Genomic DNA, 18,901 nt, shown 5'->3' on the forward strand with positions numbered 1-18,901 from the left:
CTATTCTAAAATACACTCATCTCATTTCTCACCCAATGACGTGGAATGACTGAAAAACAGAGGCAGTAGGAAGTCATAATCATAATCTTTGGGGATTTATTACTGTAGTCAAGAAATAGATTACTCAGTTATTGTCAAAGACACATTTTACCCAATAATTTGGGTGCAGGACTTGTCCAAATCATTTTGACAAGTGACTGAAAGTCTAAATTCCCTCTCCACACCTTCACTTCGCAAATGCCCCTGCCATTCCCTGCTGTCTCTTGGCTTCTCAGCCTAAAATGACTTTTGGATCAAGAGGGATATAAAACAGCAACAATAATAGAGAAAAACACTTTCCTTTTCTCTGACCCTCTAAGTTCTACGAAACCTGTGTGAGATTAGTTATGCCCATGAACTTTGTCTCCACTTCCAATAGAGCCAAATGTCTGTGGTTCTCCTTCATGACCATGTGATTGAAGTGACAAGTTATCTGAGCACTGTGCATCCTTACAGATGCATGCATTGGTGATGACTCAGGGACTGGACCAAAACTACAGCTGGACAAAGACTGGAATTACCAGTCATGGATAATTTAAAGCCCCAGGGGAAAATGCCATCCTTTAGTCACTGCTGTTTTAGAAAAATCCAAAAGTAAAATATAATATGAACTTGTTTTGGCTGTGAGGTTAAAAGTAAAGCCCAAAAGTAGAAACGTAGCAATGGTTGTAATGCATCGAAACATTTAAAAATTAAATGTTTTTGAAGCACATTTTGTCTAGAGGACACCAGACTGAGCAAACAGCTTACAAAGACAAAGAAAACATATATTGTGCTTGCTCTCAACTTACTAGAGAGATGAAACATACCCACATGAAGCACTGGAGAATAATTACAAAACCCATGAAAAGTTACATAGTTTGGTCATAATGAATTGGCACCAAAGGGATGGAGAATGGCAGAGTTAGCATGGTATCAGAAGTGAAAAGTTATGTCTATGTATGCATCAAGTGAAATAGTTTTTAAGGAATCATCTTGTTAATTTGATTGTAATTTGTAGATGGGCAAAGTAGGCACTTAGAGCCCAAATAACCAGTATGTAGGACATCCCAGCATTGTGCTAAGACAATTTTTGACATCTTTTAGTTTTTCCTGGGGTGTTTTCTCTTTTGAACACAGCTGTATCCCCGGTAGACAGAACCAACTCTGATGTTTAGTAGGCAATTGATTAATATCTGTTTTTTAAGAGAATACAAAAGAACACAATAATATAGTTGCATTGAGAGTGCATGTTACACTAACAGGACTCACAGGTCTATAGTCATACTTACAGTTGTGATTTGCTACAGTGAATGGATACAAAGCAAAGCAACAAAGGGAAAAGACACATGGATTGAGGCCCAGAGGAAATTAGATGGAAGCTTCTAAAAGTCCTCTCCCAGTGGAGTCGTACAGGACATGCTTAATTCTTCCAGCAACGAGTTGTGATAACATGTGTGAAGTGTTGTCTACCAGGGAAGCTCATTAGAGACTTGGTTCCTGGGGTTTTTATTGGGGCTCACACAGGCACCCTCTGCCTATCATCTACCGAAATTCCAGACACCCAGAAGGAAAGCAGGTGTTCAGCATAAACCATATTGTTTGCATAAACAGTTTAAGTACAGTGAGTGATTCTTATATGGAATAACCCTTTTGAAATCCATATTCCAAGATGCCAGCCAAGGGCCAATCTTGCAAGCAGGCCTAAGGATAGTGGACACAGGCCTGCTATGTTAATTCTTTTCTGCACCATAGTTTTACCTATTTCCTTTTTGAGACATCTGATTTTGTGTATAGATGATAACTTTAAAGAGAAATTTGGCACGTTCCTAATTAACTTTACTGTGAATAACTTTTCAAAGTGGGCACACTTAAAAGCAGTGTCTGATTTATGAGACATCTCACCATCTCCATCATCACCCGTACAAACCCCTGTGTTAGTTGCTAATGTACATCACCTTCCAATGGTGTTCCATGCATTGTATTCTCATACTGAAGCAACATCCTAAAGACTTGTTTGGTTTATTTATTCACAATTTCATAATCATAGCTCTTCTTCCATAGTATGTAATGCAAACAAAATATACATTGAGAATAGATCTCAATTGCCAATAAATGCAAAGTTATCTAAAACACCAGGAAATAGGCTATGTCAATTTAAAATTGTTCATTTCTTTGGCTGATACTTATATCTCATAAAGACATCAACAGAGGCATGATAACTTGAAGACATGATTGGCTGTCATCAAATGCTAGAGGAAAAGTGAAAATATGAATTTAATACTACAAGTATTTAGATATCCAGAGTTTAGCATTTTGTCAGAAGAATTGTTTTCTAACTTGCTAAACAATAGTTACAATACTAAACTCTTTTGCATTTTGCAGTAAATATGCCTGCCACCTATTTATATTTGCATGTCGTAGCAGGTTTCTAGCATTTTCCTCCACTTGACTACTAACTGTCCTTGTTTATTCCCTGTTAACCATGTTCACTGCTCATTAACCTAAGCCATTACATCCATTCAATAATCTACGGTCATCTGCTTCTCCTCAATGAACACAAATAGTAGATATATTCAGGAAAGTTGAGAACCTGGGGTATTTTCTTGCATAAGATATTGAAATAAGTATTATAGTTTTCAAACTTCTTTTTCCAGAGAAAATCTATTTTCAAATAAACTCTTGCTTGAAAGTCCAGGTAAAAAGTGAAAATCAGAGGTGCCGAAGAGCAAAAGACCCAAAGCTACATTGACTTCCTCTCTTCATTTTCCTCTCCCAGCAGCTCCTAAGTGACATGGTAGCTTTTTAGAAAACAACCCGAGTACTATTTAATCTATTCAGGGCCTAGCATTCATGTGTTTATTAATCTTCAAAGATATTAATTTGATCACAATCACAGAGCTTGTTCAGTGGACGGACCAGATGAAAGTTGCCCCGACTCCAAGACAGAATGTGACAGTATTAGACTTCTCCAGTTTCTGAGGTGATTGAACCTGACTCCAGCTGCTGCATTCAGAGATGGAGGAAGGGAGTCCCAGAGAGGTTACATGTCCGCAGGTTACATGGACAAGACTTCTTTGCTATTTGGTGTGACCTCACATGTGCATCACTCCCAGGATGTGAATTGGATACTAAACCAGAACAGTGCTTTTTGCTCCTCTTCAAGTTACTCTTCATTCTTCTTAAACATAGAATCTTCCTTTTCTTCCCCTTAGATTTTACACTCACCCTTATGTCTTTTGTCTGTAAATTTTAATCACCAGCATCGTATGTGAGAATCAGCAAGTCCCTTGTGAAGTGTAAATTAATACTCATAAAATGATGTAAGGAGCCAAAGAGGCTACTCTTATCTATACTCTTGTCTGACAAATATATGTTATAGTAAATTATCTAATTAAATAAGCATAACACGAAAATTAGATGTTTGTTTCTAGCTATCTTTGAAGAAGTAACCATTTTCCTTTCTGTGCTATTTATTATCCCCTCAATTTGCAGAAGCTGAGTAATCAGGAATTCCACACCATGGCTTTAATTGCAAGCATATCCACTAAGTGCTGATGTGGGCTATTCTGTTGCTGAGCTTTTTAAAAGTAACAACTTTTTCTTTTCTTTTCTTTTCTTTCAGTAATTAAGGTGGCCTATATAGTCATACCACGCCCTTATCAGCACAGTATTGTTCTCTAATATGTATAGTTTCCTTTAATAGTCCAATTACTTGACAAACAACAAAGATGATGACAATGATAATAATCATAAGAACAGGTAAAGCTGGTTGTCCGCATACCATGTGCCAGGCATCATTGTAAGTGCTTGGAATGCATTGTTTCATTTAACGATGTCAAGAAAATTACTTAAAGCTTTCTGAATGCATCAAAGACAAATTATAATTCAACTCACGGGCACTTGCCCTTATCCAAAGTTCTGCATCATAAGAGTCTGGACTGCACGCTCCTTTGCTGTACGCACACTACCTTGCACCTTCCCTAACCTCTCATCTCCAGCCACTTGTGTAGTAAACAAAACATTCATTTGTCAGAAAGACTGAAACTCAGTGGTTTCTTTTCCCATGATCTCTCTCACTTTCCATATCTCACCTACCACCAGGCTCTGTAAAATTTTTCTCCTAAATCAGGGCTTCTCACACTTTAAGATGCATTTGAACAGGCTGGGGATTTTGTTAAAATGCACTTTCTGACTCAGCAGGTCCCAGGGCTTGTCCAAAGATTGTACATTTCTCACAAGTTTTGGGGTGATGCCATGCTTCTGGTCCAGGGACCTCACCTTGAGTAAAAAGGTCTTCAGCAATTCTGGAATTGAGTCTGTGCGTCCATCCTTGGTTACTGTCCTGACGATGTGAGAGGAACTGAGGGGTTGATCTGTGGATGAGTTCATGGAATAAATCCCAACATGCCAACGTTTTCTCATTTGCACAGTAAACAGTGACCATTACTCTTCCTTGTCCTTCTTCTCTATACGGCTTGTGAAGGTCTGGTTCACAAAGAATGTATTCGTCTGTTACTCTAGGAAGAGAGTGTAGACGTCCAAGTCCTTACTTTCGGGTAGAGGATCATGAATGCTTATGAGTGTTTAGATAAATTATTCCCAAGTATTCGTATTGATGGCGCTTAACCCAGGTGTCTGTCTTCACGTGGTGAAGATTCTGACCCCAGAAGGTCTCTGAGAGGCTTTCAGACAAGAGCCTGGTGAAATCTATCTATATTGTGGGCTGGTTGATTTTTAGTGACCCTCAAACTGCAGCTAGTTTTCCAAATATATAATGGTGAACCTCTGCTGACCCCCCACAGCTTATCTCACTGTCCCATGGCACCTACTTAATCCGCTTTCTTATCCTTTCTGCCTGGAAATGCTTTGCTAATGGAACAAAGTCCAAGGACCCAAAGGAGAGCCAGTGGAGAGATGACTTTATAAAAAGATTAAAGGAGGCCAGCCCTGGTGGCCTAGTGGTGAAGTTCAGCACACTCTGCTTCAGCAGCCTGGGCCTGTGGACCTACACCACTCATCTGTCAGTGGCCATGCTGTGGGGGCAGCTTACATACAGAAAGAGGACGATTGGCAGTGGATACTAGCTCAGGGTGAATCTTCCTCAGCAAAAAAGAAAAAAAAAAGATTAAAGGGCCAGGTGTGGTGAAAAAATATTATGAAAAATGAAAACTGCTCAACTCTTTTAATTAGTAAGTTAGGGAAATGCAAATGAAAAGATTTGGCCAATAAAAGAATAATACTCAGTATCACTGAGGATATAAGCAGCCTTGTATATTGCTTGTGTATAAATAAGTTCAAGGAAAATTGGAAATATATATTACATGCATTAGAAATGTGCATGTGCTTTTCCATGTCCACCAGGTCAACTACTGAGAATTTATCCTAAAGAAATTATTAGGCAAATGTGCAGATATAATTTACATGCATATATTTAGATAAACACAGGAATGTGTATAAATGGGATTTCTCAAGATACTGAAAACTTAAAAATAAATAAAATATTTGAAAATATGGAAATTGTTACATTATTACATTGAACTATATTGAAATAACTGGTGTCTGATCCTTTATGACCTAAAAAAAAATGGTACTTTTGTACAGTTCAATCTAATAATTATGCTACATAAAAATAGCAGAATATCAGCATATCATTAAAACATAATTACATATATATTATGTACATACAAAGTATATGTCGAAGACTTTCAACCAAATGCTAATTGCATTTATATCTGAGTGTTAGGATAATATTTATTTTTTCTTTTCTATATTTTATGATATTTTCTTGATAAACATGGGCAAATGTGTAATTTCAAAGAAATAAAATGGCCAGTGTTGAGATGACCAATTATCAATTTTCCCACATTAACAATTTTAAGCTCATTTCCAGTAACCCAAAGTTGGGAGTACTTCAAAGCATTTTCTGCAGATGGTGACGTGATAATATGTGTTATAAGAAAAAGTAATTTCCAGTTATTGTATTGGAATTCAGCAATTACTTTTTCAATAAAGAAAGTGAAAACGATTAAAAGCAAAAATGTGAAATAAATTAGCTTTATGTCCTGCACTCAATTAAACTATCATAGCAAGACGGTAATGAATTAAGATAATTTGAGGATAGGAATAAGTCTTTACAAAGCAGAGATTTAACACTCCTCTAAAATCCATTAAAATACTCCAAAAGAAGATCACAGCAAGGCGAGTAGCCCACAAGATAGTTCAGAGAAATTGCAGGTGCATGCTAAATATGGAGAGAGAGAGTTTTCACCTCAGCAGTCTTGGCAGCCCATACACGAGGCAGCTCAAGCATGGAAAGCACAGCTTGGTGACATGGCCCGAACTGTAAAGCTGAGTTTTCCATTGTCTTCACCGCTTTAGAGAACAGTGAGATAGTCCTGTTCGTCAGGTGTGTGTTCTTTCAAGGAATCCTCATAACATTTGAGCAGTCGTTGATATGTGAGCACTTAATTTATTATAAAGGGGTGCTTAAAAATATAAGCTCTTGCTTCTCCCCTGCTAAAAACTCTCCCATGCCTTTCCACTGCATTTGGAATAAAAATGAGATTCCTCACTAGCACCTAGAAGGCTCTGTGGGCCCGTTTTTGCCTGTCTCTCCAACTTCACTCTCCCTCAACACACTGGCTTTCTTCTCTCTGTTTTAGAACAGGCCAAACTCATTCCTGCCGCCATGCCTTTGTGCTTGCAGTTCCCTCTACCAGGAATATTCTTTCTCCCGTTCTTTGCATGACTATGTCTTTGTTATTGAACCTGGGCTCAATGTCTCCTCCTTAGATTTCTTTCCCCAACCATTAGCCAAACCAAAATAATCCCCCACTCTTACCCCAGCCATTCCCTATCATACCACTATTTTTATGTTTAGTTTCCTTCACAGCACTCATCACCAACTGACACTCCTTTTTATCTGAGAAACCCACTGGAGAGAGTAGGATCTATCTCCAGTTCCTAGAACTATGCCCAGCATCTAGATGCTCAACATGCTGGTGAATAAATGCCATGGCCACCATGGGAATGGTCTAGATCGTTTCATTTGTGTGGTTAAATGGTTGAGGGGAGCAGCTGTGAAAAGATGGAGAGTCCATGGATCTCGACTTTCTATACAATCCCAGCTAGAGGGTGGCCAGGGGGCGTTCTTGACCAAAACAGCACACTTTTGTTTGGTTCTTCTGGGGTTTGTTTGTTTGTTTCACTTCACTGTGATATGAACTAAATTACCAGTAACCAGATGGGTGCTCAATGTTCGTTTGCGTCACTTTTGATACAGTCAATATCTGGAGGTTCTGGAATGAACCTCTAAAGAAACATTTCCCTACCTGAGAATGACTGTATTCTTTTACAAATTCCCAATGGTTTTTTAAAATAAAAATTTTCTTTATATAATCTGGGTTAGAGAAATTGTGATTTATTTTTTCATTTTCTAAACATGATGTCATACCTCAATGTTGCTTTAATTTTTTTCAAAATATACCTCAGCCCAATCTCAATAAGCCTCACCATCTGCAGGCATCCTCCTACTGCTCCCCACTCCCTCATCTTGAGAACCACTGAAACAGAGCAGTGTTTCTCCAACCATCATCCTCTTATCCTTGAGGGGACATAGACATATTTTCAGGAGTCCTTGAACATGTGTTTCTTTCCAAAGGGATATGATGCACCAAACACAGGTTTGAGAATCATCAAGGGAAAAAGTTAAATAAAAGAGGACTTACATTTAAAATGCTAATGTTCCTAGGAAAACAAAATTTCCATCAGTTATTCCTACTGTTGAGCGATTTAGCTGAATCAGCTTATTTTTCCCCGAGTACACAGCTGAGACTAGCTACTCTGTGAGAATCAAAGTTTACTAGAAAGGAGAACAGCTAATTTTACATTATGAAGCTACTGCTCTTGATGTTCAAATAGGAGGGCCTGGGCACACGGTATTGGCATAAGTAGGAAGGAGGAAAGGGGGTCGACCCCACTGCATAGTGGTTAAAGTTCTGGTGCTCTGCTATTGTGGCCCGGGTTCACTGGTTCCGACCCTGGGCGTGGATGTACACCACTCATCTGCCATGCTGTGGTGGCAGCCCACAGACAAAACAGAGGAAGATTGGCACAGATGTTAGCTCAAAGCCAGTCTTCCTCAAAACAAAACAAAAGAAGAAGAAGAAAGAGAGAGGTAGGTGAAAATGAAATAAGGGCTTTGTGCGCTGAGACAAAGTGTCATTTTAAATCTTATTTATTGGTCTTGAGTTCATGAAAATAAAAATGAGTTAAAAAAAGATAAAATGGAATTACCTTCTTCCATCTTTTTATTGTTGCCAGAATCTGAAATTTAGCCTATTCTCCTTAGTGGTTTATTTAAATTCTTAATAGTTTAAGGCAACTTTCATAGCTTAACAGGGAAAAACTAAACTCCAAACCTAATGGTATTAATAAAGCAAAATGCATTTCTGAATTTCGAATCCAGTCTACAAATTCTTCAGCGCGTTAGATTGTAATCTCTCATGGATGGGACTCCTTTTCTTGGCTGCTAAGTTCCCAGGACCCTATAAACTGCCCCTAGAGTACATTCTCTCTGAACACTTTTGAGCTCTAAGCTTGTGAATTGGAGACACAAACGCTTGTAAATTGACAGCTATGTTTCAGGTTTTCTGATTCAAGATGCTGTGCCTGTCTGTGCAGTTCACGCAGCTCAAAGACGCTGTCTGACATTCCTCTCTCAGTCACGGGCCTCTCCCCTGCACAGAAAAGGCCCTTTCCACACCAGGAAACAGAAGCTTGCGTTGGGTGTCAGCCTCCCAGAAAGAGACAGTAGGACTTAGTCACGGGCACAGCTGCCAGCTAGAATTTATGTGCTTAACAGGCGGGAGGACACCTAGGATAGTGAGAGCCAGCCATTTCTCACCTCAGGCCAGGCGGAGACTCGGTAAGGGAAATTTCAGGGGAACAAAGGGAAAAGATGCCCTGTTTCCATCACCTCTGCCAAATGAGCTGCATGCTCTTTGTTCTTATGAATTTTATAAAACACATAGAACTCAAAAATTCAATAGGGGGAGGGATGAGACGTGGATAAAAAGGTCAGCTGTGTATTTCCTTCAATCATTCAGTGACTAGAAAGGAGTTCCACCCCGGCTCTCCCTAGAAGGTCACCAAGTTATTGCAGCTGCAAGGTGATTGGAGGCCAGAGGACATAAATGAAGCAACGATACCACTCCAAGGACGGAAGAGACTTGTAAAAAGTTTAGTAAGGCTTCCGCCGCCAAAATTACTGGCTTTTCAGCTTCTTATGTATATTGTAAGTGCAGAGAAGAGTCATGTATATACTCTCCTTTTACAGCTCAGTCTAATTTGGTATGCCATTATAATTTCTGGCTCGGTTAGCAAATGACTGGAAAAACTGCTTTCTGCAATTTTCCGTAAAATATGACAGTTCTGGAAGTTGTCTTATTGATGTACTTGAAAGAAACCCAAGATGGGAGTGACTGTTATTCTTAATTTTTATTACAAGGTGATTTTCTTGGTGCCTCTGTGGAACTAGCTGAGTGACCATCTACCTACTGTGATTATGATTTGGGGAAGGAAAGACTCGACCAATTTTAGGAATGAAGATGCCTAGAATTCTACCGTTAGAGATGAGCAACTTCGGATCAACCTTGTGTCCTCTGGAATAATATTTTTCCATATGAATATACTTGAGAAGGTCATAATAAGCAATCAGTGCTGATATCTCCACATCAGAAGGGGCATGAATGTTTTGAAATCCCTGGAGGGGAGGGAGAAGGGAAGGCAGGTTTAAGAAGAGAGAAAAGAAGAAAACTTGTAAAAACTGGCTTAAGTTTTGAGGAAAGGCATTTAAGACAGGTGGTGGTGTTCCTTATAAATAGGGTGACCTTCAGTAAATTACGTAACCTCTTTGAACTCTGGTGATTCTTATCTGTAAAGGGAGTGATAGAAAAGGGAGTCAAAAGGATAGGAAAGAAACTCAAAATAATGCTACTTTATCAGGTTGGCCATCTCTACCGGAGGTTCTGGATCCCCATGGGCCTTCTGAGTACCCTGGTATAATATATCACAGAAGTTCCCCATCAGCTCCAGACCGCCATTGGTCAGTAATGGCCTCACTTGCATCAACTCCCCTACACTGGGGTTGTGCACGTACAAGGGTGAGGCACTGTCAGTTCACCCTCAAAGAGAAAGTCTTCACACAGCTGCTTGCTACAGCAGTGACTGGAGTAAGAAGTAGGATGGGGAGGATTTTAAGCGGCACAAAACAAATGCCAAATGAGCATATCTTATGTTTATGTTATTTAATGTCTGTTTACTGTCTCTATAAAAGTAAGCGCCATGAAAGCAGGCAAATTGTTTTGACTCATTCTTGTCACACCTGTTCTTAGTCAATATTTGATGAATAAATGAAAGACCAAAAATAGTTGCCTTTTTATTTTAACTATGAAGTTTTTGTGTGTATTTTAATTCTGAAATGCTTGTTTTTGTTGCCGTTGTGGTGTGTTTTATCATTGGGTTTTAGTTTACTTCTGTTTAAGCACCTTCCCTTTTTCAACTAATTCTGTTTTTACCGTTTTTGCTTTGATGCAATTTTGTACTTCCAATCACTGAGTTAAGGGTCTTTTCAAATCTTGTTTACTTTTAGATGCTTTAATTCAGTTTGTATATTGTACCATTAAATTTCCTTAAATCCTTACTAAACTAGCTTTTAATTTTAATGATTTCATTCATAGATCCTTTTTGTTTCCGATCTGTACTTTAATTTTCCTTGTAAAGGAAATGGTTTATGTTTTCGGATTAGCATACTTTCTCAATGTTGTCTCATTTGATCATTATATAGACACTGAATGGTAGAAATAATGGGGAGAACTATGCTCCCTCCCTCTTCTTGTGATCAGAAAGCTGAGGAGTGTTTTCAGACTGAGCTCCACTGGTCTTCAGCTGTATTCATTCCACTACGCTACGGGGTCCATCGTGTGAAATTACTGAAATCAGCTCCTTTGAAATCACTGAAATTATTCTCAAGAAAAGCTGGGATTTGGTAACATGTATTTTAAGGATGCAGTTAACATAAAACACTACTATAGTCACCATCCACTTAATTACCTACTTTTGCATAATCTGTTTACTATGGCTCTGAATGCTTTAAATCTGTAAATGTGACAATAAAATGAAAAGAGAGATTAAACTGGTCTTGATAACAACCACACTCAACTGATCACTTGATTTCCAGGTCCCCTTGGACGCAGTAAATATAACTCTTATTTTTCTCCCGTATTCAAATGGGTGCCTTCAGATTCTACAAACCAAATATTCTAATTCTAAGGAATTTCTTTTCTCTGACTGACTTTTTGCAAGAGCCAAATGTAAAGATAAGGAACTGCGGCATGGTTGAATATATATATATTTATACACACACACAATGTAGTATATTATATAATATATATACATGCACACACGCACCTACATATCTTAGCCTTCATCTCTCCTCATTTAAAAGTGCAAAGCAAAATAGAATACTAGTAATTCTCACAACTAGTATGATGATTCCATAGAAAATGTAGAACACACGCACATACACACAAACAGTTTTAGTTTAGTCGACTGAGGCTCAGCTTTCAGAGCTGATTTTGAAGAACTTAGTGACTCTGGGTCACTTTAATTCCCAAAGTGAACTTTCCTCATTTACAAATCAGGATCATACCTGTTTGAGGCTCCTTTTACAGGGTTATTCTAGGGATAAAACAGGATAATGCATTTGTGAAAAGGATTTAAAGCATAAAAAGTATCATACAAAATTTAGTATACCTTATAAAAACAAAAAACCAATCATGTTTTCTTATGAAGAAAGTGCTACATGAGGATTATGGAGAATTTGGAAGATGCAGGTGAGGGGAGACAAATGTGGACGGGCCTGGATGTTCATTCCCCTCTTCCTTTCAGTAGTTGAGCAAGAAGCTGGCTCTGCAGATCTGAGAGAACTCAGAGGAAGAACAGGCAGACACCAGAGGCTGAACTCATGAGACTTGACCCTCTTTTGAAAGTTCATTTTTTGTGTCAAGATGCTCTCATGATTCTGCATTTACCTAGACATTCACTGCTTCCCTTTCTCTACATATGTAGACTATCACAGCGGTGGGGCTCTCTCTACCGGGGTGCTTTTCACAGCATGTCACGCTCTGCTGGTTCCAGCATATCTCTTGATGGAAGAACAATATGGGCTTCTGTATCATCTGCTCTGAAATTGCTATCAGTGAGTCTTTTCACATGCCTGCACTGTGTCACAGAGTGGATATAGCTTTGCTTCCTTATGCAAAGATAAATGAATAAATGCATAAATAAGTATTAAGCCATGAATCCCATAATCCACGGGTAATCACTTACTGACATTTTTAACAGCATTTTGAATTCATTTGCAAACTTTCAGACATATACTAAAAGCAACTTGCCTCTGTCAGCTTTTCCAATCATCTATATGGCAAATTGATAACAGTGATATAACAAGGAGATTTAGAAAATCCAGAGCTTTTTGGCTCCGAACTGTATGTGTAGAGAGATTTCGTTGGTTGAATGGAAGTTTCTTGGTATTGTTATGCCCTCTCTGTAAAAAGTTATTTTGTGTTTATTCCTTTATTTGTTTATTTATTTTGGTGAGGAAGATTGTTGCTGAGCTAACATCTGTGCCAGTCTTCCTCTACTTTTTTGTATGTGGGATGCCACCACAGTGTGGCATGACTAGCAGTGCGTAGGTCCTCTCTCAATCCGAATCTGCAAACCCCAGACCGCTGAAGCAGAGCATGCAAACTTAACCTCTACGCCACGGGGCTGGCCTCTATTTTTTCATTTTATTCAACTATTTTTTTTAACTGCAAACTTATAGTACTTTGTGAGAATCTGAGTGGTTAAAAAAGGAAAAAGAAAAAAGATGTTAAACACTTCCTTGCCTTCTGAAACTTGTATCCTAGTGAGAGAGACAAGACAAGCACATGAGAATTAAATGTTTCATATGCCGTTTTATTCTTAGTAACTGACAAATGGTACATAAGAGAATAGTCTTCCCTATAACACTGTAATGTTCTTGACTTAAAGAGTGCCTCATATCCATCCTCAACGTGTGCAAAATTCTTATTCATAATAACTCAGAACAAGAATTTATTAAGGTAATTTAATTAGCTGGATTACTAATTTAAAATGTTCTCCTCATGTCAATAAATTAACCAATCAATTTTGTAAACATTTAAGACATCGTACTTGAATATAATTTAGCAAAATTTCTAATAATCATCATGATAATGCCCTTTGAATACTAAAGTATCTTTGCTGAAGAATACGGAATTTAGATAAATGCATTCATAATTTAATGGTGTGTTAAGATGACAGTAGTTGAACGCTGAAAATTAAATGGCATTTAATGATAACAACTGGCTAAATTTTGTTTTTACATATAAACACATTGTCTTTTAGTATTTCTTGAATCCACATTCTCTCCTGGACTCTAAGGCGTTAAAACAATGGTTCTAACTTCTGAAATTACATTGGTACTTACGTTGGTGCTTACTTTGACTAACTATAGATCTTTTAGATTTTCTAAGGAATATACAGTTCACACATAAAGGAGGTTTCATGGGAAAAAAAGAAGTATAATAATTTGTCACTTGCCTGTTTTCTCAAAGCAAAGATATAGTAATGGCTAATGGAGTTAGCTGACAAAAAAAACCCTTCATTATCTCATTTGATCCTATGAGTTAAGCAGGGCAGATCTTTCTTTCCTTCCTTCTCCCTCCCTCCCTCCTTTCTTCTCTCTCTCCCTTCCCTCCTTCCTTCTTTCCTTCCTTCCCTCCTTCCTTCCTTCTTTCCTTCCATCCCTCCTTCCTTCCTTCTTTCCTTCCTTCCCTCCTTTTTCTCATGTTATCCTCTTGAGAAAATAACTTTGGAATTATGGATAACCATGGTCACTGAAGTGTAAATGGCTAAATCCCACCTGATGAAATAACAATACTGGCAGAATTCCAGGGTGCTGACAGATAATTTTAGTGTATTTCTGGGCATGCCTAATGCCAGAATATAGTAAGAGGGGAGTAATCACAGATCAGGGCATGTCAAGAACAGGCCATAGAATCAAATGGGATGTAAGGTCATTAGACTTACACAGTGGTATAAAGAGTGAACTGATATCAGATCGGACAGTGTCAAAATTAGCAGCATGTTTGAAAGGATTCAGTCATGAGTTCAAGTTCCATAAGATATGAAGGCAAGATGCCCTCTAAAAAACTGGGAGCCCTCTGATGCCCTAGATATGATATAACTTTGATGAGAAGCTGCTTAGGACCTCGGCTAGCTCCCAGGGAGTATGCTCTTATTTTGTTAACAAGATCACACAAGTCATGCTAGAACATCTATATCTATATATAAAGATCTTCAGAAGAGTCTAGTTGCCTAAATGATTTTGTTTGTGAGTACTAGGCTTAACCTTTATGAAACAAAGAGTTCCTCATTCACATGAAGAGCATTTAGTCTTCACATCCACATCAGGAGAGAAAGTCAAGTTTGTTACCCTGCCTAGAAGTTCCACAGGTGTATATACTAATTAGAAGACCATCATGGTGGTTGTAACAGAAGAATTGTATACTCTGCAACAGTGGATGTCTCAAGCCCTGAGGTACCAACTCCACTGGACCAAAGATAGAGGCCAGGCACATAGATGGACTCCAAGACAGCTGCTGTCTGCCACTGAATTAACTAAATGCTGAAAATTTTTACTGTAACATGTCTAAGAAAGGGGGGAATAGATTACTCATTATTTTATAAATACCATAAGTGATTGTGACACTATTAAATTGTGCATTGTCTTTCATTCAATTAAATTCATGATTTGTTTTAATATCCTAGAACCCTGTGGCAGAGGGTGGGAAGACACAAATCTCCATTTTATCTTCCACCTGAGCATATGAGTGGACTCCATGTTCCAGTCTCTGTTAGGATTGGGTGCTGCCATCTGACCAAGTCAGACCAATAGAATTTTCACAAAAGTGACATATAGCATTTCCATGCCTGGCTCATGAGCTCTCCTGTGCTTTCTTCTGTGATTTCTCCTCTTTCTTCATCTCCCAATTTGATTAATGCAGATCCAATGGAACTCTCCAAGACTCTATAGCTTAACAAAGCCATTAAATGGAATAAGCCTGGAACTCTAAATAAGTGAATCTAAATAAGAGCAGAAACAACCGTCTCTGTTCAACTTAAATTGACTATAACATGAATAGGAAATAAACCTTTATGGCATCAAGCCACCGAAACTTGGGGTTGTTATAGATTTATCCACTGCAACTAATGTTGTACGACTCAACACATATTTTTGAATATGATTTATCTGATCAAACCACATTATATGAAAGTGAAGGTCCAAACCATGACCAATGGCACTCGCATTTTAATAAACTAAACTTTGGCATATTTAATACACTTTAGCATCTTGTATTTTGAAAATTAATCGTGATTTTCTTGGCACCAATTTCTGTCTTAGTCTGTTCAGGCTATATAACAAAAATATCAGACTGAGTGGTTCAAAGAACAAATATTTATTTCTCACAGTTCTGGGAAGTTCAAAATGAAAGCGCTGTTAGATTTGGTGTCTAGTAAGGGTCTACTTGCTGGTTCGTAGATGGCTGTCCATCTTCTCACTGTGTTCTCACATAGAAGAAGGGTAAAGGGAGCTCTCTGGGTTCATTTTATAAGGGCACTAATTCCATTCTCGAGACCTCCACTCTCATAAGCTAATCACCTCCCAAAGACCCCACCTCCAAATATCATCACTTTGGGGATTAGGTTTCAACATAGGAACTTTGGGGAGGGACACAGATATTCAGTCTATAGCAGTTTTTAAGATCTCTTTTTGAGCATTGCCTATGGATATAATATTCCTACTAAATTATATTTCTTCTAGAAAAAGTTTTGGAAAGTTAGCAATTTTCCCATTTTAATCTCTAATACTAAGCCACTTATTACATTCATCAATGCAAGTAAAGAAAGGATTTTGACTGGATACAATTGGCTGGGAAGAAGCAGCCATTTCAGAAATGCTGAATGCCTTGTATTGAAATCCTTTATGACAGAGCTTGAGAAATAAATGTAGTGTTTAAATCCTCATCTCCACACTGCTATCAGTAATAAATATGAGGCCAAAAGTAGTAAATATTTGAATGATGACTTTATGTCTCTTAAATACAGTATAATGTCCTGGCTATATGGTAATGACATCATTAAACAGAAATGCATTGATCTGCAGTACCAAAACGTTTTATAGTAACTTCTGTCAAGTGACATGCCCAAAGAGCTCCTTGCCCTTTAAGCAGACTCATGCACATCCACAATTAGGGAACAAGTTCTGCCTGAATAATTGTAGGGTAGTGGTAAAGCATGGACTTTAGCGTCAACAACTTGAAGATCTGAATTTGATTTTTTCCTATCTTTTATTAGTTATTTAACATTTTCTGGGTTTCAGTTTCAATACCTCTAAAATGGGAATAATAGTGTTTATTCTGAATATGTTCCAGAGTGACATAATTAAATAAACTAAATATATTACTTACAGGGATGATATATTCAATAAGGTATTATTGATATCATCGTTATAACCATCAATCAGCAGCAGCAGCATATTTAAGCAATATTAAGAGATTATGTTTGTTAACAGTAGACTAAATCTTACCTTTGGGTTCAGAAGATCATAGTTGATTTTTAAAATACAAGACGCTAAAGTGTATTATGTATGCAGAAAGTTCGGCTTATTAAAATGCAAGTGCCTGTGCCGGCTGCTCACATAGAAGAATGAGAAGGACTTACAACTAGAATATACAACTACGTACTGGGGCTTTGGGGAGAAAGAAAAAAAAAGAGAGAGGAAGATTGGCAACAGATAATTAGCTCAGAGTGAATCTTTCCCAGCAAAAAAAAAAAAAAGTGATATCTTATTCCCAATACCACTGGACTCCGAGAAATTTCACTGAGGAGGGTGGCCCCTAAATTTAAAAAAAAAGTGCAAGTGCCATTGGTCATGGTTCGGACCTTCACTTTCATATAATGTGATTTGATCAGATAAATCATATTCAAAAGTATGTATTGAGTCGTACATTAGTTGCAGTGGATAAATCTATAACAACCCCAAGTCTGGTGTCTTAATGCAGTAAAGGTTTATTTCCTGTTCATAGGATAGTCGATTTAAATAGGACAGAGAAGAAGGTTATTTCTGCTCCATTCAATTATTTAGACTCCCAGGCTTATTCCATCTAATGGCTTTGTTAAGCTGTAGAGTCTTGGAGAGTTCCACTGGGCCTGCATTAATAAAACTGGGACATGGAAAAAGAAGATAAATCATGGGAGATAACATAGGAGAGTGCATGAGCCAGGTCCGGAAGTGTTACGTGTCACTTTCATGTGAGTTGTATTGCTCTGAACTTGCTCACATGACTGCATCTAATCCGAAAGGAGATTGGAACACAGAGTCCACCTATATGAACTGTATATTATTCTTGAGCCTTAAGGTTAAATTTTGTTTGCCCTCTCAGGTTTTGGACCTCCTTAGAATCTATTACCCTTTCCTCTTTCTTATTTCTCCTTTTCGGAATGGGAAAGTTTATTCTATGCCTGTCCCACCACTGTATTTTGAAAACACATACCTTATTTGGTTTCACAGGTTTATAGCTGGAGAAGAATTTGTCTCAGGATGAATGGCATCTTGAGTTTCCCCCATATCTGATTTATATGATATTTAGATGAGATCTTGAACTTAGGCTTTAAAGTTGATTCCAGAACAAGTTAATGCTTTGGGGCTATTGCAATGGCATGAGTGGATTTTGCATGTGAGAAGAATGTGAATTTTGAGAGGCTGGGGCTGGAACGCTACAGACTGAATGCTTGTCCCCACCCCTAAACTTATCTGTACAAACTTAATTCTCAGGGTGACAGTATTTGGAGGTTGGGTCTTTGGGAGGTGATTAGGAAATGAGAGTGGAACCTCATGAATGGGATTAGCACCTTGATAAAGAGACCCCAGGGAGCTCTCTCACCCCAACTGCCATGTGAGGACACAGTGAGAACACAGACATCTGTGAACCAGGAAGTGGGCTCTCATTAGACATGGAATCTACTGGCACCTTGATCTTAGATTTCCCAGCCGCCAGAACTATGAAATAAACGTTTGTTGTTTAACCACCTCATCTATGTTATTCCAGTTATACTAGTTTGAACAGACTAAGACAGAAGTCTCTTCAAAGATGTCTGTGGGTAACGTGTTCCTAAGGGTCATGATTTGCAGAGTGCAAAACCTATGGGAAATCCTGGGGAGAGCTGGAGCCGGAGGAAAGGCAGTCATTTCTAGCACAGGGTAGTATTGCCTACAGCATAGAATTATAAGGCTTGAACATGACTTGTTGTTTTCTTCTTTTTTATATTAAGAAGTTCAAAAAATAGATAAGAATATGTTCATTAGAAACAATAAATTTATCAATTTTCAGAGAGTATGTCCCCTTTGCTTCAAGAAAAGAACATCATAACATGTTGTATAAAGCCTGTATCAAGTGTTCTTAATCCACAATAGCAACTATAGTTTATATACTACATAGCTTATAAAACATTTTAATATATAGTATTTTATCTTTGCATAATGCTATGTGGTAGGAATTATTATACCCATTTTTTAAATTACGTTAAAACTGATCTTTAAACCGTCTTTTTGGCTACTGTAATATCTTCTATAATCGTCGCTCTGTCTCCTCGCTGATAATCTAGATTCCTTTTCAGAATTCACAGTGCACAGAAAGTTTTCTCTACTCACCTCCCTCTCTACTACCCATCACTCTTTTGTTTTGTACTAACT

At 38.0% G+C, this 18,901-nt stretch overlaps 1 protein-coding gene across 1 annotated transcript in view; it reads right to left on the bottom strand.

Moving 5' to 3' along the window:
* The window catches only part of DPP10 (dipeptidyl peptidase like 10), a 1,231,994-nt gene that overhangs the window by 895,871 nt on the left and 317,222 nt on the right, over nt 1-18,901 (bottom strand). The window lies entirely within an intron of this gene.

The sequence above is a fragment of the Equus caballus genome, chromosome 18 (genome assembly GCF_041296265.1).
Source record: "Equus caballus isolate H_3958 breed thoroughbred chromosome 18, TB-T2T, whole genome shotgun sequence".
NCBI lineage: Eukaryota > Metazoa > Chordata > Mammalia > Perissodactyla > Equidae > Equus > Equus caballus.